Raw genomic sequence first — 22,330 nt, 5'->3', positions numbered from 1 at the left:
ACCACAGTTTGCCATTCTTGACTATTGAGTTACCAGATCACTGTTTGTTTGATTGTGGAAAGTCTCCCAGTAAACAAACTTCCTGTTCACTACATTTGTGTCTGTTTTACTGTGTTTGCAAGTACAATGTTTGCTAGGTGTGCCAGAGGGGCTGAGACAGTTCTTTGGGGTTCAGAGGCAGAGTAATGGACTGAACAAACTTAAGCAGTTCCTTTGGGGGTATTGTTACACTAGCAATGCAGGACACATGCATAACTCAAAAGGGAGGGCAGGCCACAGCCAGGCGGCAGCCATTAATCAGGTCACTTGCTGAGTTGTTTTTAATTGTTCTGTATTGACGGGAAATACATAGCTGAGGGGGCCCTGGGGGTTGCTTGGCCCAGAGAGTCTGGCATGACATGACACGTGGAAATGACAGACCCCCGCTAGGTACACTTTATTTGATTTTTGGGTCACTGATCTTGAATGATCAGTAGGTATTTTTGCACCTATTGAACTGATATTACAAAACACTTTCCAGAAATATTTCACAGACCAAAAGGTAGCAAATATAGGAAGTTCATTGTTAGGATTTACACATCCTTTGATATATAAAAAAAAACATATCTGATGCTAGGTACTTAAATATGACCCTAAGGGAGATGGATATTTCATGCAAAGGGATCTTAGAGCGACCAGTTTTTTTACTCATTTTAATAAAGCTGATGCTGAAATTTCTACAACCGGTATTGTCTTTTGCTCCAATCACAACCACTGCATCAATCAATGTACAGTCCATTCCGAAAATCAGTCTGAAAGACAGTGCATCATACTCATAACTGTGCGCATAGGGTGTGCTGGGTGTTCCTGGCCACATGCTAATCACCCCGTGCGGCGCAGATTCCCCTGTTCTACTGATACTGGCCACTGCCCTATCGACACCGTCCATGATTTCTTTTTTTTTATATGTTTGTTTACATTTATTTCTAACCGTCTGTGTATACACACACTGTATTGTCAAAAGTATTGTGACACCTGCCTTTATACGCACATGAACTTTAATGGCATCCCAGTCTTATTCCATAGGGTTCAATATTGAGTTGGCCCACCCTTTGCAGCTATAACAGCTTCAACTCTTCTGGGAAGGCTGTCCACAAGGTTTAGGAGTGTGTCTACGGGAATGTTTGACCATTTTTCCAGAAGCGCATTTGTGAAGTCAGGCACTGGTTCGCAGTCTCCGCTCTAGTTCATCCCAAAGGTGTTCTATCAGGTTGAGGTCAGGACTTTTATATATTAAAGAAAAAGCTAAAATTTAAGTTGTCATGAAATACCACCAAAATAAATTGTATTGAACATGCCAGGTGTCAGGGGATCAAGGGCACCACATCCCAAAGAGATATATACAAAATAGAGAAATAATGGAGATTTTAAAGGTGCCAAAGTCAATATCAATTTGATATACTGTATATATAATACACACACACGCATGTGTGTTTTACCTTTTGGGTGCACGCCCTAATGCAATAGGCTGCGCACACCTATGATCATACTACAATACCGTTCTGAAGAATTAAGTTCTATAAATAACTTACATACAACATGTAGTAAATCAATCACTCAGTTAACCAATCTCAGTTTACTGGAGTTAACTGATGAAAAAGATTTAATCTGATTGGTTCTCACTGGTTGAAGAACATTGCATATACAGTAGTCATTGCATGTAACACATTCTTGTTAAAGTATAACTATAGGTAAAACTTTTGTTCTAGTTTTGGAAAGAGTAGAGATGGATTAGATCCCCTGTCCTCAAAGAGATTGTGAAAAAAAAAATCTTACAAGAGTTATAACCGTCCCTTGCTCTATCCAAAATGAAAATATACGTTTTTCCCAAAGTTCTTTAAATATGCCTTAGGTGGCTTTCAAGAAGTAGAAAACTAAACTAGTATAACTGTATTTTTATTTTGATCGTATGTTTTATGATAAGAAAAATTATTATGAATTCTTACAATACCATTTATTTTCAGCTGGGTTTGCAAATAAAACATAAATACTATACTGAAAGTTATACAATTTCAGCTGGATATTTTTAGATTAATGAGATTTACAAGGAAAATGTGAACACATATTTACAGTTATTATGACATTTAATTAAAACTTATACATTCAGACGCTAGTGGAGAGTTTGTGTTAAATTGTTTCATGATCACAGTTTTACTGCAAAATAAATGAATCGGTGCTATTATGCTGGCAAAGAAATTATTCATCAATCTAACTGTTACAGAAAGAAGTTTACACTAAATGGTTTTAATGTGTCAGTGACAACAGCAGGGGCACAACAGTTCCTCAAGAACCCATGGCACTTATTCATATAATCATATTATTACCTAAATGATTACACATTCACCTGTAAATTGTTTAGTTATAACAAAGTCCATGCAGGGCAAAACAACAGATTATTTTTAATGCCCTCATCACCAGCAGCATGTTCTCACCTTCCTTGTTGATAACTGCTTCATTTAGCCACAGGGAAAGAGGAAAAAACACCCTGTGCAAGCTCAAGCTTGTTTTCCCAGTTGGAGCTTACACAGGGTTGACTGGCTCTTCTCTCCCATATGACAGACATCAAGCACTAGCACTGTCACATTGTCACATTGAATAGGTTTCGTAGGCCTCCATATGCGAAAAGCGGTTATTTTCTTTACCTAAGGGATGAGGAGAGTAGTGAGGGAGTGCAGAATCCAAGAATATTTGCTGCTGGAGCAATAGACTTTAAGGCTGGGTTCACACTAGAGATCGCAGCAGCTCACAGCAGGAGTCCGGTGCGTCTCCATTTACTGTTTCAGGTCTGATTTCAGCCAGAATTTTTGGCTGAATTCGGACCTGAAACAGACCAAAAGACCCACAGGGCTCCTGAGCAATTTGCACCAGATCCACTCCGGAGATGTGTGAACTGGCTCCATAGAAAGCCGATCACAATCTCCTACTATGCAAATTAGATGCAGGAAAACCCACATCCAATTCGCAAAAGTGTGTGCCCTGCCTTAGCGTCTACAATTGCGATACAAGTCATATTGTAATTGAATGTTATTAAAAATTTCCTTTCCTTTTAAGTCTGCAGCCACTGTAATTTTCTATAAATGCATTGCAATATGGCTACATGGAGTTGTTCTGTACACAGAATGTGTACTGACCACTTCCCAGGAACATAATTTCCTGCTTGTGTGATTGGCTCACCAATTTTCCCAGAAGTCTGCCTAAGATACAAGTCAGATATCAGGCATCCTCTGCAACAAAAATTTCATTTTTGATGAAATATTTCCAATAGGAACACATCTAAAGGGATGCAGGCCCAGCAGATTTCCTCATTAGTGCCCTGTAGCTGCCACAGCTGACTGATAATTATGAAACCACTCCCATTAGATCCACTCAGTACAGAGGCACAGACAAACACACACGATTTCTTCAGAATAACAAAAGGTAGGAATCTGCAACAAAATTGTTATAATCTTTACAGTGTACATAGATCACCCAGGGGGGAATGTTTTTTCCTCAACAAACGTGGAGTTACGCTTTAATGAATTCTATGCATTAAAGTAAAAAAACCTTATGTGCCAGATTCCCACAGCCCCTCATCCCCCCCCCACCTTCACTTATTCCTACCTGCGCCTGATCTCATACCAGCTATGTGCATGAGATATGTACAGTGCCTTGCAAAAGTATTCACCCCCTTGGCATATTTTGTGTGCTATTGCCTCACAACCTGGAATTAACATGGATTGTTTGAGGATTTGCATCCTTTAACTTAAAGAACATGCCCACAACTTTGAAGATTTTTTTTTATTATTATTGTGAAGCAAACAACAAATAGGAAGTCAATGAAAAAGTCAATGTGCATAACTATTCAACCCCCTAAAGTCAATACTTTGTAGAGCCACCTTTTGCGGCTATCACAGCTCCAAGTTGCTTTGGATAAGTCTCTATGAACTTGCCACATCTTACCACTGGGATTTTTGCCCATTCCTCTTTGCAAAACTGCTCCAGCTCCTTCAAGTTGCATCGTTTGCGCTTGTGAACAGCAATCTTTAAGTCTGACCACAGATTTTCTATTGGATTGAGGTCTGGGCTTTAACTAGGCCATTCCAACACATTTACATGTTTCCCCTTAAACCACTCAAGTGTTGCTTTAGCAGTAAGTTTGGGGTCATTGTCCTGCTGGAAGGTGAACCTCCGTCCTAGCCTCAAATCACAAAGAGTGGTACAGGTTTTGCTCAAGAATATCCCTGTATTTAGCACCATCCATCTTCCCCTCAACTCTGACCAGTTTCCCAGTCACGACTGCTGAAAAACATCCCCACAGCATGATGCTGCCACCACCATGTTTCACTCTGGGGATGGTGTTCTTTGGGTGATGTGATGTGTTGGGTTTGCGCCAGACATAGCGTTTTCTTTGATGGCCAAAAAGTTCAATTTTAGTCTCATCAGACCAGAGCACCTTCCTCCATACATTTTGGGAGTCTCCCACATGCCTTTTCGCAAACTCAAAACGTGCCATTTTTTTTTTTGCTGAAAGTAATGGCTTTCTTTGGGCCACTCTGCCATAAAGCCCAACTCTATGGAGTGTACGGCTTATTGTCGTCCTATGTACAGATACTCCAGTCTTTGCTGTGGAACTATGCAGCTCCTCCAGGGTTTCCTTAGGTCTCTGTGCTGCCTCTCTGATTAATGTCCTCCTTGCCCGGTCCGTGAGTTTTGGTGTGCGGCCGTCTCTTGGAAGGTTTGCTGCTGTGCCATGTTTGCAGCAAGCAAAAGAGGAAGTAAAACCCGTCAGAGTTTACTTCCTCTTTAAGGGGGCAAATATTCCGGGGCTGAAGTGGTTAATGTAGAAGCCCAAATGTGTATTTAATGAAAAACTGTACTTTTCCCATGGAATGCACAGTCATGGGTATGCTTTAGTTTAAAGTGACGTTGTTGCTATTTTTAAAGCCTGAAAACAGATGTTTCCTGCAAAGCAAACAATTAACATTTACATTTACCTGAGAGGGTTGGGGCCTTTAACCAGTGAGTCAAGTAGGAATAGCAGAGATTTGTTCCAAATGATTTTAATGCTCGAGTAGGAGCTGAAGGAGTCAACAATCTACAATACAGACAATAGGGATGAGCTTTGAGTTAGAGTCGAACTCATGTTCGACTCGAACATTGGCTGTTCGCCCGTTCGCCGACACCGCGAACAATTTGGGGTGTTGGCGGCAAATTCGAAAGCTGCGGAACACCCTTTAAAAGTCTATGGGAGAAATCAAAAGTGCTAATTTTAAAGGCTTATATGCAAGTTATTGTCATAAAAAGTGTTTGGGGACCTGGGTCCTGCCCCAGGGGACAAGGATCAATGCTTTAAAAACGGCCATTTTTTTCGGGAGCAGTGATTTTAATAATGCTTAAAGTGAAACAATAAAAGTGTAATATTCCTTTAAATTTCGTTCCTGGGGGGTGTCTATAGTATGTACATGTTTCCCATGTTTAGAACAGTCTGACAGCAAAATGACATTTCAAAGGAAAAAAGTCATATAAAACTACTCGCGGCTATTAACCACTTCAGCCCCGGAAGGATTTACCCCCTTCCTGACCTTCCTGACCAGAGCACTTTTTACAATTTGGCACTGCGTCGCTTTAACTGCTAATTGCGCGGTCATGCAATACTGTACCCAAACAAAATTTGCGTCCTTTTCTTCCCACAAATAGAGCTTTCTTTTGATGGTATTTGATCACCTCTGCCGTTTTTATTTTTTGCGCTATACACGGAAAAAGACCGAAAATTTAAAAAAAAATGATATTTTCTACTTTTTGTTCTAAAAAAAATCCAATAAACTCAATTTTAGTCATACATTTAGGCCACAATGTATTCGGCCACATGTCTTTGGTAAAAAAAATGTCAATAAGTATATATTTATTGGTTTGCGCAAAAGTTATAGCGCCTACAAACTAGGGTACATTTTCTGGAATTTACACAGCCTTTAATTTATGACTGCCTATGTCGTTTCTTGAGGTGCTAAAATGGCAGGGCAGTACAAAACCCCCACAAATTACCCCATTTTGGAAAGTAGACACCCCAAGGAAATTGCTGAGAGGCATGTTGAGCCCATTGAATATTCATTTTTTTGTCCCAAGTGATTAAATAAAAAAAAAAAAAAAAATTACAAAAAGTTGTCACTAAATGATATATTGCTCACACAGGCCATGGGCATATGTGGAATTGCACCCCAAAATACATTTAGCTGCTTCTCCTGAGTATGGGGATACCACATGTGTGGGACTTTTTGGGAGCCTAGCCGCGTACGGGGCCCCGAAAACCAATCACTGCCTTCAGGATTTCTAAGGGCGTACATTTTTGATTTTACTCCTCACTACCTATCACAGTTTTGAAGGCCATAAAATGCCCAGATGGCACAAAACCCCCCCAAATGACCCCATTTTGGAAAGTAGACACCCCAAGCTATTTGCTGAGAGGCATGTTGAGTCCATGGAATATTTTATATTTTGACACAAGTTGCGGGAAAGTGACAATTTTTTTTTTTTTTTTTTGCACAAAGTTGTCACTAAATGATATATTGCTCACACAGGCCATGGGCATATGTGGAATTGCACCCCAAAATACATTTAGCTGCTTCTCCTGAGTATGGGGATACCACATGTGTGGGACTTTTTAGGAGCCTAGCCGCGTACGGGGCCCCGAAAACCAATCACCACCTTCAGGATTTCTAAGGGTGTAAATTTTTGATTTCACTCTTCACTGCCTATCACAGTTTCGGAGGCCATGGAATGCCCAGGTGGCACAAACCCCCCCCCCAAATGACCCCATTTTGGAAAGTAGACACCGCAAGCTATTTGCTGAGAGGCATGGTGAGTATTTTGCAGCTCTCATTTGTTTTTGAAAATGAAGAAAAACAAGAAAAAAAATGTTTTTTTTCTTTTTTTAATTTTCAAAACTTTGTGACAAAAAGTGAGATCTGCAAAATACTCACTATACCGCTCAGCAAATAGCTTGGGGTGTCTACTTTCCAAAATGGGGTCATTTGGGGGGGTTTGTGCCACCTGGGCATTCCATGGCCTCCGAAACTGTGATAGGCAGTGAAGAGTGAAATCAAAAATTTACACCCTTAGAAAGCCTGAAGGCGGTGCTTGGTTTTCGGGGTCCCGTGCGCGGCAAGGCTCCCAAAAAGTCCCACACATGTGGTATCCCCATACTCAGGAGAAGCAACAGAATGTTTTTGGGGTGTAATTTCACATATCCCCATGGCATGTTTGAGCAATATATCATTTAGTGACAACTTTGTGCAAAAAAAAAAAAAAATTTGTCTCTTTCCCGCAACTTGTGTCACAATATAAAATATTCCATGGACTCGACATGCCTCTCAGCAAATAGCTTGGGGTGTCTACTTTCCAAAATGGGGTCATTTGGGGGGGGTTTGAACTGTCCTGGCATTTTATGCACAACATTTAGAAGCTTATGTCACACATCACCCACTCTTCTAACCACTTGAAGACAAAGCCCTTTCTGACACTTTTTGATTACATGAAAAAATTTTTTTTTTTGCAAGAAAATTACTTTGAACCCCCAAACATTATATGTTTTTTTAAAGCAAATGCCCTACAGATTAAAATGGTGGGTGTTTCATTTTTTTTTTTTCACACAGTATTTGCGCAGCGATTTTTCAAACGCATTTTTTGGGGAAAAAACACACTTTTTAAAATTTTAATGCACTAAAACACACTATATTGCCCAAATGTTTGATGAAATAAAAAAGATGATCTTAGGCCGAGTACATGGATACCAAACATGACATGCTTTAAAATTGCGCACAAACGTGCAGTGGCAACAAAATAAATACATTTTTAAAAGCCTTTAAAAGCCTTTACAGGTTACCACTTTAGATTTATAGAGGAGGTCTACTGCTAAAATGACTGCCCTCGATCTGACCGTCGCAGTGATACCTCACATGCATTGTGCAATTGCTGTTTACATTTGACGCCAGACCGACGCTTGCGTTCGCCTTAGCACGAGAGCAGGGGGGACAGGGGTGCTTTTTTTTTTTTTTTTTTCTTTATTATTTTTTTGCTTTTTTATCTTATTTTTAAACTGTTCCTTTCATTTTTTTTTTTTTTAATCATTTTTATTGTTATCTCAGGGAATGTAAATATCCCCTATGATAGCAATAGGTAGTGACAGGTACTCTTTTTTGAAAAAATTGGGGTCTATTAGACCCTAGATTTCTCCTCTGCCCTCAAAGCATCTGACCACACCAAGATCGGTGTGATAAAATGCTTTCCCAATTTCCCAATGGTGCTGTTTACATCCGGCGAAATCTAAGTCATAAAATGCTCGTAGCTTCCGGTTTCTTAGGCCATAGAGATGTTTGGAGCCACTCTGGTCTCTGATCAGCTCTATGGTCAGCTGGCTGAATCACCGGCTGCATTCTTAGGTTCCCTGTTGAGACAGGAGAGCCAGAGAAAAACACGGAAGACGGTGGGGGGGGGCATTCTCTCCCACTGCTTGTAAAAGCAGTCTAGAGGCTAATTAGCCGCTAGGATTGCTTTTACATGAAAGCCAACCGCTGGCTGAAAAGAATGATACCAAGATGATACCTAAACCTGCAAGCATCATTCTGGTATAACCACTTAAAGTCGTGAATGGCGTACCTGAAGACAAAAAAATGGTTAACAATAAAGCACAGTAAACGGTAAAGTATAAAAAATTGCATACCTGAAAAGCAAACATGATAAAACATAATAACAGCAAAACATTGCAGAATAGAATACAGTAAAAAAGAGCAGAACAATAGAGAGAATAGAGAGAGAGAGAGAGAACAATAAAACAACAATTATTATTTTTTATTTTATATTTTTGTTTGTGTTTTTTTTTTTTTCTTTTTTACACTTTTTTTGTAACTGTAACTTTTATAACTGTAACCGGTTCCAGGTTCGGGTCTCTCAAAATGTGATGGCATCTTGGGAGACCCTGTGAAAGTGTGCCTAGTCTGTGCAATGCTGTACCCTACGCTAATACTCAACTAGTGTATGGTAGCGTTCAAAACATTCACCAATGCAAAGACCAGGATTGTCAGGACAGGAGGGACAATAATAGCGGGTGTCACGCCTATATCCGCGCTTGCTGCAGACACAACATCTTTTTTGGGGGATTCGCTGGGTAGGGGTACTCGGGAGGACATAAAGAAAATGCCTCTCATGCAGCCGACTGCATTTGGTTGGGGATGTGAATGGGGGAAGTACGGGCGCTGCAGAAGCGGTGGGTTCCCAATTAGGATTGCCGAATGCAGCAGGAAGGGCACTATGGGCACGACGGGCCTGTGTTTGTCTTCTTGGTGGCAGCGGGACACTACTTGTGCTTGCCACCTCACCAGCTTGAACTGCACTTATGGGACTCGCCACGTCACCAAGTGTTACTGCAGTGCTGGTTTGACTACGACCGGGGTGTACTAGGCCGCTGGCGATTGCCAGTTCAATAAAAAGCTACCAAAAAAACTGTTAGCGATCGCAGGGATCAGGCCTGACTCTGCGAACGCTGCAGTTATGCGTTAAGTGTTTTGTAAGTGACAGTGATCGATCGATACTGCACTTGGGTGGGCTGGGCTGGGCTGGGCCGGGCGGAGGGGCAAAACGCAGGTGCTAGCAGGTATCTGGGCTGATCCCGCTAACACTGCGTTTTTGGGAACCCTAAACTGCTGGGGACGCCAGTATAGATCTGATCGGATCAGATATTGATCCGTTCAGATACTATACCACTAAGGGAGGTGTACGGTGCGTGCGTGGGTGTTAGCGGTACTGGCGCTAATCTGACGCTGCTTGGGGCTGGTGCTTGCCAGTTCACCAAAATACTACCAAAAAAACTGTTAGCGATCGCAGGGATCAGGCCTGACTCTGCGAACGCTGCAGTTATGCATTTAGTGTTTTGTAAGTGTCAGTGATCGATCGATACTGCACTTGGGTGGGCTGGGCTGGGCTGGGCCGGGCGGAGGGGCAAAACGCAGGTGCTAGCAGATATCTGGGCTGATCCCGCTAACACTGCGTTTTTGGGAACCCTAAACTGCTGGGGACGCCAGTATAGATCTGATCGGATCAGATATTGATCCGATCAGATACTATACCACTAAGGGAGCTGTACGGTGCGTGCGTGGGTGTTAGCGCTACTGGCGCTAACCTGACGCTGCCTGGGGCTGGTGCTTGCCAGTTCACCAAAATGCTACCAAAAAAACTGTTAGCGATCGCAGGGATCAGGCCTGACTCTGCGAACGCTGCAGTTATGCGTTCACCAATGCAAAAACCAGGATTGTCAGCACAGGAGGGACAATAATAGCGGGTGTCACGCCTATATCCGCGCTTGCTGCAGACACGACATCTTTTTTGGGGGGGTTCGTTGGGTAGGGGTACTCGGGAGGACATAAAGAAAATGCCTCTCATGCAGCCGACTGCATTTAGTTGGGGATGTGAATGGGGAAATTACGGGCGCTGCAGAAGTGGTGGGTTCCCAATTAGGATTGGCGAATGCAGCAGGAAGGGCACTATGGGCACGACGGGCCTGTGTTTGTCTTTTTGGTGGCAGCGGGACACTGCTTGTGCTTGCCACCTCACCAGCTTGAACTGCACTTATGGGACTCGCCACGTCACCAAGTGTTACTGCAGTGCTGGTTTGACTACGACCGGAGTGTACTAGGCCACAGGTGCTTGCCAGTTCACCAAAACGCTACCAAAAAAACTGTTAGCGATCACAGGGATCAGGCCTGACTCTGCGAACGCTGCATTTATGCGTTTAGTGTTTTGTAAGTGACAGTGATCGATCGATACTGCACTTGGGTGGGTTGGGCTGGGCCGGGCGGAGGGGCAAAACGCAGGTGCTAGCAGGTATCTGGGCTGATTCCGCTAACACTGCGTTTTTGGGAACCCTAAACTGCTGGGGACGCTAGTATAGATCTGATCGGATCAGATATTGATCAGATACTATACCACTAAGGGAGGTGTACGGAGCGTGCGTGGGTGTTAGCGGTACTGGCGCTAACCTGGCGCTGCCTGGGGCTGGTGATGGCCAGTTCACCAAAACGCTACCAAAAAAACTGTTAGCGATCGCAGGGATCAGGCCTGACTCTGCGAACGCTGCAGTTATGTGTTTAGTGTTTTGTAAGTGACAGTGATCGATCGATATTGCACTTGGGTGGGCTGGGCTGGGCCGGGCGGAGGGGCAAAACGCAGGTGCTAGCAGGTATCTAGGCTGATCCCGCTAACACTGCGTTTTTGGGAACCCTAAACTGCTGGGGACGCTAGTATAGATCTGATCAGATACTATACCACTAAGGGAGGCGTATGCTGCGTGCGTGGGTGTTAGCGGTACTGGAGCTAATCTGACGCTGCCTGGGGCGACGCATATCACCGCCGGGCGATCAGGGGGCTAAACCTTTATTCGGTAATAAACGATGGGTGCCCTGACACTATAAAAAATAAACGAACTAACCAGCATCACCCGCAACTGTTATACGGTGATCAGCGGTGAAAGGGTTAACTAGGGGGCAATCAAGGGGTTAAAACATTTATTAGGTAGTATATGGGGGTCCCTGACGCTATAAAACGCTAACGGCGAACCTAAATATTTACTTCCCTAACTATCGTCACCAGCGGCACTAATACAGCGATCAGAAAAATTATCGCTTAGCGACACTGGTGACGGGGGGTGATCAAGGGGTTAAAACTTTATTAGGGGGGGTTAGGGGGGTACCCTAGACCTAAAGGGGGCTAACCCTAACTGACCTAACACTGTAACTGTCACAAACTGACACCAATACAGTAATCAGAAAAAAAAAAAAAACTTGCTTGGTGTCAGTTTGTGACGGGGGGGGTGATTGGGGGGGGATCGGGGGGCGATCGGGGGGGGGATCGGGGTTGTTTGTGTGCCTGGCATGTTCTACTGTGTGTGTGTGTGTGTTGTGCACTCACATTACAGTCTTCTCTCCTCGGCGCCGGAAAGGAAAATACCGAGCCGAGGAGAGATGACATCATTTCCTCTGCCTCTGTGTACAATACAGAGGCAGGGAAATGATCCCATTGGCTGGGAGCGATCGCGAGGGGGGGCCACGAATGGATGGCCTCCCCCTCACCACCGATCGCCGAGAGAGATTTGCCGACCGCCGCAGGCACCGGGGGGGTCCGATTGGACCCCCCACCCGCGGGCAGGCAAGGACGTACCTGTAAGTCCTTTTGCCTGCCCGTGCCGCTCTGAGGACGTATATGTTCGTGCGGCGGTCGGCAACTGGTTAATGAATTGCCGGTCCAACAATACACATAAAACTTCATTGATAAAAATGGCATGGGAATTCCCCACAGGGGAACCCCGAACCAAAATTTTTAAAAAAAATTACGTGGGGGTCCCCCTAAATTTTATACCGGGCCCTTCAGGTCTGGTATGGATATTAAGGGGAACCCCGGCCAAAATAAAAAAAAATGGTGTGGGGTCCCCCTCAAAATCTATACCAGAACCTTCAGGTCTGGTATGGATTTTAAGGGGAACCCCGCGACAACATTTTTTTAAAAATGGTGTGGGGTCCCCCCAAAAATCCATACCAGACCCTTATCCGAGCACGCAACCTGGCAGGCCGCAGGAAAAGAGGGGGGACAAGAGAGCGCCCCCCCTCCTGAACCGTACCAGGCCACATGCCCTCAACATTGGAAGGGTGCTTTGGGGTAGCTCCCCCAAAACACCTTGTCCCCATGTTGATGGGGACAAGGGCCTCATCCCCACAACCCTCGCCTAGTGGTTGTGGGGGTCTGCGGGCGGGGGGCTTATCGGAATCTTATTGGAATCTGGGGGTCCCCTTTAACAAGGGGACCCCCAGATCCCAGCCCTCCCCCTGTGTGAAATGGTAAGGGGGTACAAAAGTACCCCTACCATTTCACAAAAAAACTGTCAAAAATGTTAAAAATGACAAGAGACAGTTTTTGACAATTCCTTTATTTAAATGCTTCTTCTTTCTTCTATCTTCTTTCTTCTATCTTCTATCTTCCTTCAGTTTCTTCCTCCATCTTCTTCTGGTTCTTCTGGTTCTTCCTCCGGTGTTCTCGTCCTGCATCTTCATCTGTGGCGTCTTCTTCCCTTCTTCTCCTCAGGCCACTCCGCATCCATGATGGCATGGAGGGAGGCTCCCACTGTGTGATTCTTCTTCTCTTCTGACGGTTCTTAAATAATGGGGGGCGGAGCCACCCAGTGACCCCGCCCCACTCTGATGCAGGGGACTTGACGGGACTTCCCTGTGGCATTCTCCGTGATGTCAGAAGGGGGCGGGGTTACGTAACAGGTGACCCCGCCCCTCTGATGTCACGGGAAATGCCACAGGGAAGTCCCCATCAAGTCCCCGTGCGTCAGAGGGGGCGGGGGGCACTGTTTTTGGACTATTTATTCTTAATCCACGTTTTTTATAGCGCTGCTACTTTGTATTGTGTATCTGTATCTGTGTGTATCTCATGGTTTTAGCAGCTGCTTGATTTGTATTTACATATGTTATTTAACGTGGTATTTTTCACTTTTTTATAAATCCAGTTTGGTTTGTGTGTATCTTTGTGCAGATGACCCTCATTCATCGATTTCCTAGAAGTTTAGGGAAGATTTTCATATGAATGTTCATAAGAGGAATGGGACGGTACGAAGCACATGAGATCTTTTCCTGTCTTAAGAAGTACTATTATGGTGGCTTCCAACATTGACTCTGGTAGACCCTCTTTTAAGGCTGCGGAATGAGTGCTTCGGAGTATGGGGGCAAGCTCCTCAGAGAAAGTTTTAAATAATTCCCGGTCCTGGTTTTTTCCCAGATTGTAGAGCAGTATGGTGGTCTGGATTTCCTCAATAGAGATTGGAGACTCTAATTGCTCACACTGTGAGGGAGATAAGGTAGAGAAATCAATACTGTCTAAGTATTGGGCTAGGGCATCACAGTTATAATCTACTCTGAAGGGAAATGTGTACGTGTTTAGCAATAGTATCAAAGTGTCTTTATAATCAGTGCAGACTGTTAAACAGCAATGTTTTTGTAAATGTGTAAGACTGTAAGTTTGATCTGTCCTTCTGGATTTTGATTAAGCAAGCACTGTGATTCTCTGCAACAGAAACAAAGGACATCTTTCTTTATTTTATTTATTTATTTTGTTTATGGCAAAACAGGCTTGGAGTTTCATTTAGAATAAAAGTTATTTTGTTAGTGCAAGATGATGCATGCTGACTTCCTTGCACTCTTGGATTACGTGCTAGGTTTTTTTTGTGCCTTGTAATAGCAGTGTACGGCTCCCTGTTATCATAAGGTAATACAATGATGTCATTAACGATCTGTTACTGCAGGAGAATGGCACAATAAGCCTCCTGGAATTAGAAGCATTTTACACACAAATTGCCATGTTCGCTATGCAGTTACTCTGATGGTGTCCCATAAACCATATGGCTCAGCTTGGTGTTTGCAGACTTGTTTTTCTTGTTTCAGAAGCACAGATATACCTTAACCTTCACCTCGTCTTTGCAGGTAATCTATATAAATGATATTGTTTCTCTATAATAGTTTTCTTTGTTTTTGCTCTCCATACAACTGCCAATGTTGTCAGACCTATTTTTTTAATAAATTATTTTCAGTCTCATACATAGTATGCAGAATTATATATCCAATCCAAATCTCCTCACTTTACTAAGCAGTTTTATAGTGAAAGACAAAGATGATTTATTTTAGTTTTGTTCATCGTCTCATCCTGTGTAACGTGGACAATCCGCGTTACCCCCAAAGAACAATGTGCAAACAAATATGATGAAAAACTAAATACATTTAGAACCTGTAATGATATGGTTTCAGTGAAGGTGCTGCAGCCTAAAAAAACCTGAACATTCATCCTCCATTCATTGTCTCACCCTGCCTTCTTTTATTATGGTCAGTGTATTATCTTGCATGTGAGGGGGCAAGCAATGGCAAACCGTAAGAAGATCTAACTTGGGAGATGCTGAAATACAGTATGATCCTTAGAGATCTCTTCTTTACTTACATGCATTGTGTATATCTCAGATCCCTTACCAGGGATCAGTTCATAATATGCTTCACAATCCATTGGAGTGGAATCGATATTTTTAAGACTTCCGGGTGTATGTGTTACTGATTCTTCTGGGTTATTATAATGCTTCCAGGATAAGTTGCCTGTTGACATAGAAATCCATAATACTAAAACAGGAAGCTGAATTTCTGAACCTAGAAATGGCTAAGTCACCTGTTTGGCTGTGCAGTGTGCAAAAAATGTGTAAATTGTGCAGAGATGATTAGAAGATTACAAACGTCCCAATTTGTTTACTATTTTGCATTGCAGACTCTGGTTTCCCCACTATATTCATTCTGTGTAACAGGTACATAATTAGCAGTATGGTGCAACAATATTGTTCTCGTATTTCCTCTTTTGACCCTACCTATATTATGATACTAACACAGTACAAATGAGCAAACCTCTGAAAAGTTCAATCAGTTGTGGTTTAAGGAAAATTTTAGAAAATTTGCAAAACTTTGCAATTCAAAAATTGGGTCAATGAGAGTCAAAACCCAGCTATAAAAAGAAGGTAATTTAAAGCAAAACATGATGCAAAGGTGTGCAGAATAGTTTTGGAAGCTCCTGACAGCTTTGCCCAACAAGATGAGCCTGAGCCACTCTTACCAGGGATAATAACATAGATGGATGGGACTTGGTGGCACTGGCTGTCAAGTGTTAAGAGTGGTCACAAAACAGCAGAAGCAGGTTTAAAGCAAAAACAGCCTTAAGAGAAACCTTTCTCCCAGAACAATTTTGAATTTTGCTCTGGACATCTGAATTTATGAAACTTGGTCATGCAAGTTTCAGGAACAACTCTACAATACAACATCTCAGCTTTCTAATACACCTATCTCAAATTATTTCTACCAAAATAATATTTCCATGGATATATATATATATATATATATATATATATATATATATATATATATATATATATATATATATATATATATATATATACAGTGCCTTGAAAAAGTATTTACACCTCTTGAAATTTTCCACATTTTGTCATGTTACAACCAAAAACGTAAATGTTTTTTATTGGGATTTTTTGTGATAGACCAACACAAAGTGGCACATAATTGTGACATGGAAGGGAAATGATAAATGGTTTTCAACAATTTTTACAAATATATATGTGCAAAGTGTGGCGTTCATTTGTATTCAGCCCCCTTTACTCTGATACTCCTAAATAAAATCTAGTGGAACCAACTGCCTTCAGAAGTCACCTAATTAGTAAATAGAGTCCACCTGTGTGTAATTTAATCTCAGTATAAATGCAGCTGTTCTGTGAAGCCCTTAGAGATTTGTTAGAGAACCTTAGTGAACAAACAGCATTATGAAGACCAAGAAACACACCAGACATGTCAGGGATAAAGTTGTGGAGAAGTTTAAATAAGGGTTAGGTTTTAAAAAAAAAATCCCAAGCTTTGAACATCTCACGGAGCACTGTTCAATCGATCATCTGAAAATGGAAAGAGTATGGCACAACTGCAAACCTACCAAGACATGGCTGCCCACCTAAACTGACAGGTCGGGCAAGGAGAGCATTTATTTAGAGAAGCAGCCAAGAGGCCCACAGCTCAGGTGGGAGAATCTGTCCACAGGACAACTATTAGTTGTGCACTCCACAAATCTGGCCTTTATGGAAGAGTGACAAGAAGAAAGCCATTGCTCAAAGAAAGCCATAAGAAGTCCAGTTTGCAGTTCGTCAGAAGCCATGTGGGGGACACAACAAACATGTGGAAGAAGGTGCTCTGGTCAGAGAAGACCAAAATTTCACTTTTTAGCCCATGAAACATGGAGGTGGCAGCTTCATGTTGTGGGGATGCTTTTCTTCAGCAGGGACAGGGAAGCTGGTCAGAGTTGATGGGAAGATGGATGGAGCCAAATACAGGGCAATCTTAGAAGAGAACCTGTTATGCCGCGTACACACGGCCGGACTTGCCAACAGGCTAAACTCCGTCGGCATTTCCAATGGAGAGATTTTGAACATGTTCTATATCTGAGTCCGTCGGAAATGCCGACAGAAAAAGTCCGATGGGGCATACACACGGTCGGAATGTCCGACCGAAAGATCCCATCGGGCTTTTTCTGTAGGGAAGTCAAGCCGTGTGTACGCGGCATTAGAGTCTGCAAAAGACTTGAGACTGGTGCAGAGGTTCACCTTCCAGCAGAACAACAACCCTAAACATACAGCCAGAGCTACAATGAAATGGTTTAGAAGAAAGCATATTCATGTATTAGAATGGCCCAGTCAAAATGGCCCAGTCAAAATCCAGACCTAAATCCAATTGAGAATTTGTGGCAAGACTTGAAAATTGCTGTTCACAGATGTTCTCCATTCAATCGGACAGAGCTTGAACTACGGTATTTTGCAAAGAAAAAAAAGATTTCACTCTAGATGTGCAAAGCTGGTAGAGACATACCCAAAAAGACTTGCTGCTGTAATTGCAGAGAGAGGTGGTTCTACAAAGTATTGACTCAAGGGAGCTGAATACAAATCCATGCTGCACTTTTCACATATTTATTTGTAAAACATTTTGAAAACCATTTACCATTTCCCTTCCACTTCACAATTATGTGCCAGTTTGTATTGGTCTATCACATAAAATCCCAATAAAATACATTCATATTTTTGGTTGTAACATGAAAAAATGTGGAAAATTTTGAGGCGTATGAATACATTTTCAAGGCACTGTATATATATATATATATATATATATATATATATATATAGATATAGATATAGATATAGATATATAGATATATTGATACATCTATATATATATAGCTATCTATATCTATAGATATCTATCTATAGATATAGATATATATAAAATATATATCTATAGCTATATATACACTGTGCAAAATTCTAAATGCAACACTTTTGTGTTTGCCCCTATTTATCATGAGCTGAACTCAAAGATCTACGACTTTTTCTATGTACACAAAAGGCCTATTTCTCTCAAGTATTGTTCACAAATCTGTCTAAATCTGTTAGTGAGCACTACTCCTTTGCCGAGATAATCCATCCACCTCACAGGTGTGGCATATCAAGATGCTGATTAGACAGCATGATTATTGCACAGGTGTGCCTTAGGCTGGCCACATTAAAAGGCTACTTTAAAATGTGCAGTTTTACTATATTGGGGGGTCGGGGGGGTCCGAAAACCAGTCAGTATGTGGTGTGACCACCCTTTGCCTCACGCAGTGCAACACATCTCTTTCGCATAGAGTTCATCAGGTTGTTGATTGTGGCCTGTGGAATGTTGGTCCATTCCTCTTCAATAGTTGTGCGAAGTTGCTGGATATTGGCAGGAACTGGAACACGCTGTCGTATACACCGATCCCAAACATGCTCAATGGGTGACATATGCGGTGAGTATGCTGGCCATGCAAGAACTGGAATGTTTTCAGCTTCCAGGAATTGTGTACAGATCCTTGCAACATGAGGCTGTGCATTATCATGCTGCAACATGAGGTGATGGTCGTGGATGAATGGTACGACAATGAGCTTCAGGATCTCATCACGGTATCTCTGTGCATTCAAAATGGCATCAATAAAATGCACCTGTGTTCATTGTCCATAGCATACGCCTGTCCATACCATAACCCCACCACCACCATGGGCCACTCGTTCCACAACGTTGACATCAGCAAACTGCCCTGTACAGTGAAAACCGTGATTCATCCTTGAAGCGAACAACTCTCCAAAGTGCCAGATGCCATCGAATGTGAGTATTTGCCCACTTAAGTCAGTTACGACGATGAACTGCAGTCAGGTCGAGACCCTGATGAGGACTACGAGCATGCAGATGAGCTTCCCTGAGATGGTTTTTGACAGTTTGTGCAGAAATTCTTTGGTTATGCAAACCGATTGTTGCAGCAGCTGCCTGGGTGGCTGGTCTCAGACAATCTTGTAAGTGACGATGCTGGATGTGAGGTCCTGGGCTGGTGTGGTTGCACGTGGTCTGCGGTTGTGAAGCCAGTTTGATGTACTACCAAATTCTCTAAAACGCCTTGGAGACGGCTTATGGTAGAGAAATTAACATTCAATTCAAGGGCAACAGCTCTGGTGGACATTCCTGCAGCCAGCATGTCAATTGCACTCTCCCTCAAAACTTGTGACATCTGTGGCATTGTGCTGTGTGATAAAACTGCACATTTTAGAGTGGTCTTTTATTGTGGCCAGCCTAAGGTACACCTGTGCAATAATCATGCTGTCTAATCAGCATCTTGATATACCACACCTGTAAGGTGGATGGATTATCTCGGCAAATAAGAAGTGCTCACTAACATAGATTTAAACTTTGTGAATAATATTTGAGAGAAATAGGACTTTTGTGCACATAGAAAAAGTCGTAGATCTTTGAATTCAGCTCATGATAAATAGGGGCAAACACAAAAGTAAAATTGAGCATAAGTGAAAATACCACTAAACCTGCGCAAATGGCAAAATAACAATAGTAATAAAATAGTGATAATAAACAGTGATAATGAGAGCAGCTCATTGTATGCAAATGAAAGGAAATAATTGAAATTAATTAATTAAAACCGCTCTCTCTCCAAGATATAATATTTCAAAGTGTTTTAAAGTGCAAATGCTCTAATTGCATAGACAAACATCAGCAAACATGATCAAGCTTATGATGTGAAAAAATTATGTGAATTGTGTGTGACAAACTCAAAAATTACGGACAAAATGAGCAGTCAAATTATGTGATCAAAAATGTAATTATTCAAAAAGTTCATTCAATTCATGTGAATCTTCCAAATCTTGGTGTAAAACAAGGAATAGATCTTTCCACCACCATCACCTGCCACACATCCTACTCACCAGAATCCCATGACACCCATTACAGGTAGTCATTAGTGCCTATGGGTAAAACCAATGGAAATTCCTCACGGCCACAGCTCTGTTCCAAGCGGAAGATCAATTAAGAATCGATCAGCAGGTGATCACGAATGCTTCTGGGAAATCTCAAGATGAAAGATTTTTCATAACCACAGCAGGTATCCAAGGGTTAGTGGAAAATTAAAAGAAAAAAGGCTTCCATGGTGAAGTATATCACAATTTATTCCAAAAATTTGAGTTAAAAATAGGTTTAAAATCAAGTGTCCATAGCAGCTAACACATCCACATGTTGGAGACGCTGTTAGCGTTCCAGGCTGCATTGCAAACGGCGGAAGTGGCATAACACGTTCAAGCCACCCTAAGCCATCAGCACGCTCTGACGTCATCAGGGGTCATGTGATCGGATAAATCGCTTCCAAATTTATACAAGTCCGCCAATTAGGGATATTCTATCTAGATCAATCCTTACTCAAAATATGTTAAAAACCTTGGAAAACATAATATAATTATAAAAGACTATATAAACAAATTATATTGAGGTAAATTGATTGGATTTTAAATTAACTTATTAAAAATATTGTATCTGAAGATACTGCCATCTTGTGGACAAAAAACAAATGGTAGATACGTGTAAAGAAATAAAGAAATAGAGCCATCTTGTGGAAAAAAAGAAATTTTTTTTCATAATATTTAAATGGTTACATAGGTGGATTTACATGTAATAATTTTCTCAATGTTGTATTCACTCTCTGTGCTAAATGATGTGAAATTTAATACCTTTGTATCATTTTTCCTTGTTGTTTTTATTATGCAAAAAGTGCAAAGCATGCAGAACAACGAGGAAAAATGATAGAAAGGTATTGAATTTCATATCATTTAGCACAGGTAGTGAATACAAAATTGAGAAATGTATTACATGTAAATCCACCTATGTAACCTACCTTATTTTTTGCCCTTGTGGGCTTCAATACGTGGGACACACTAAAAGGAATTTATGCACCAGTATTACTGAGCATTTAAATAATATTAAAAATGGGTTCCCAAAACATAGCTTTTCAAACCACTTAGAATACATCATAACAAGGATCCTTGTGTGGCCAAATTTTTTTGGGATTGACAAAAAAGACATTGATTGGAGGGGAGGCAACATGATTCAGAAAATTTCAAAAAATGTAAACAGAATGGATCTATACATTAAACACACTCACGCCTGCGGGAATCAATGTAGATATTGATTTAAGTTGTTATTTAACCAATTATTAAGAAATCATGTTTGTAGTGTTTTCTTTGTAAAAGGTAAATCCATTCTATTTTAATCCTCTTTTCTTTTTTGCCACAAGATGGCTCTATTTCTTTATTTCTTTACACGTATCTACCATTTGTTTTTTGTCCACAAGATGGCAGTATCTTCAGATACAATATTGTCAATAAGTTAATTTAAAATCCAATCAATTTACCTCAATATCATTTGTTTATTTAGTCTTTTGTCATTATAGTATGTTTTACAAAGTTTTTAACATATTTTGAGTAAGGATTCATCTAGATTGGATATCCTTAATTGGTGGACTTGTATAAATATGAAAGTGACATATCCAATCACATGATCCCTGATGACGTCAGAGCGTGCTGACAAAATGCGTAGGGTGGCTTAAACGTGGTACGTCACTTCCGTCGTTTGTGACGCAACCTGGAACGCTAACAGCGTCTCCAACATGTGGATGTGTTAGCTGCTATGGACATTTGATTTTAAACCTATTTTTAATTCAATTTTTTGGAATAAATTGTGATATAATTCACCATGGAAGCCCTTTTTCTCTTAATTTTCCACTAACCGTTGGAAAAATCTTTCATCTTGAGATTTCCCTCAGGCGTTCATGATCACCTGCTGATCGATTCTTAATTGATCTTCCGATTGGACCAGAGCTGTGGCCGTGAGGAATTTCCATTGGTATTGCCCACAGGCGCATATGACTACCTGTAATGGGTGTCATGGGATTCTGGTGAGTAGGATGTGTGGCAGGTGATGGTGGTGGAAAGATCTATTCCTTGTTTTACACCAAGATTTGGAAGATTCACATGAATTGAATTAATTTTTTGAATATTTATACTTTTGATCACATAATTCGACTACTCATTTTGTCCGTAATTTTTGTGGTTGTCACACACAATTCACATAATTTTTTCACATCATAAGCTTGATCATGTTTGCTGATGTTGGTCTATGCAATTAGAGAATTTGCACTTTAAAAATACTTTGCAAACACAAAAATGTTGTGTTTATAATTTTGCTCAGTGTATATATATATATATATATATATATATATATAATTTTTTTTTTTCCCTGGATAGTGCCAGATCTCCCTGGTTTGTTGTATTTATTCCATAAAT

At 41.4% G+C, this 22,330-nt stretch overlaps 1 long non-coding RNA gene across 1 annotated transcript in view; it reads left to right on the top strand.

Moving 5' to 3' along the window:
• The first annotated feature begins 14,236 nt into the window (after positions 1 to 14,236).
• LOC141140593 (uncharacterized) overlaps positions 14,237 to 22,330 on the top strand; it is a 100,067-nt gene continuing 91,973 nt past the window's right edge. Inside the window, exon 1 of the long non-coding RNA XR_012243958.1 lies at positions 14,237 to 14,540. This is a non-coding gene — a long non-coding RNA (uncharacterized lncRNA). The remainder of the gene's footprint in view (positions 14,541 to 22,330) is intronic.

This window comes from Aquarana catesbeiana, linkage group LG01 (genome assembly GCF_042186555.1).
Source record: "Aquarana catesbeiana isolate 2022-GZ linkage group LG01, ASM4218655v1, whole genome shotgun sequence".
NCBI lineage: Eukaryota > Metazoa > Chordata > Amphibia > Anura > Ranidae > Aquarana > Aquarana catesbeiana.
Note: the sequence above shows the minus strand (reverse complement) of the source record. Positions and strands in the feature narration are given on the sequence as shown.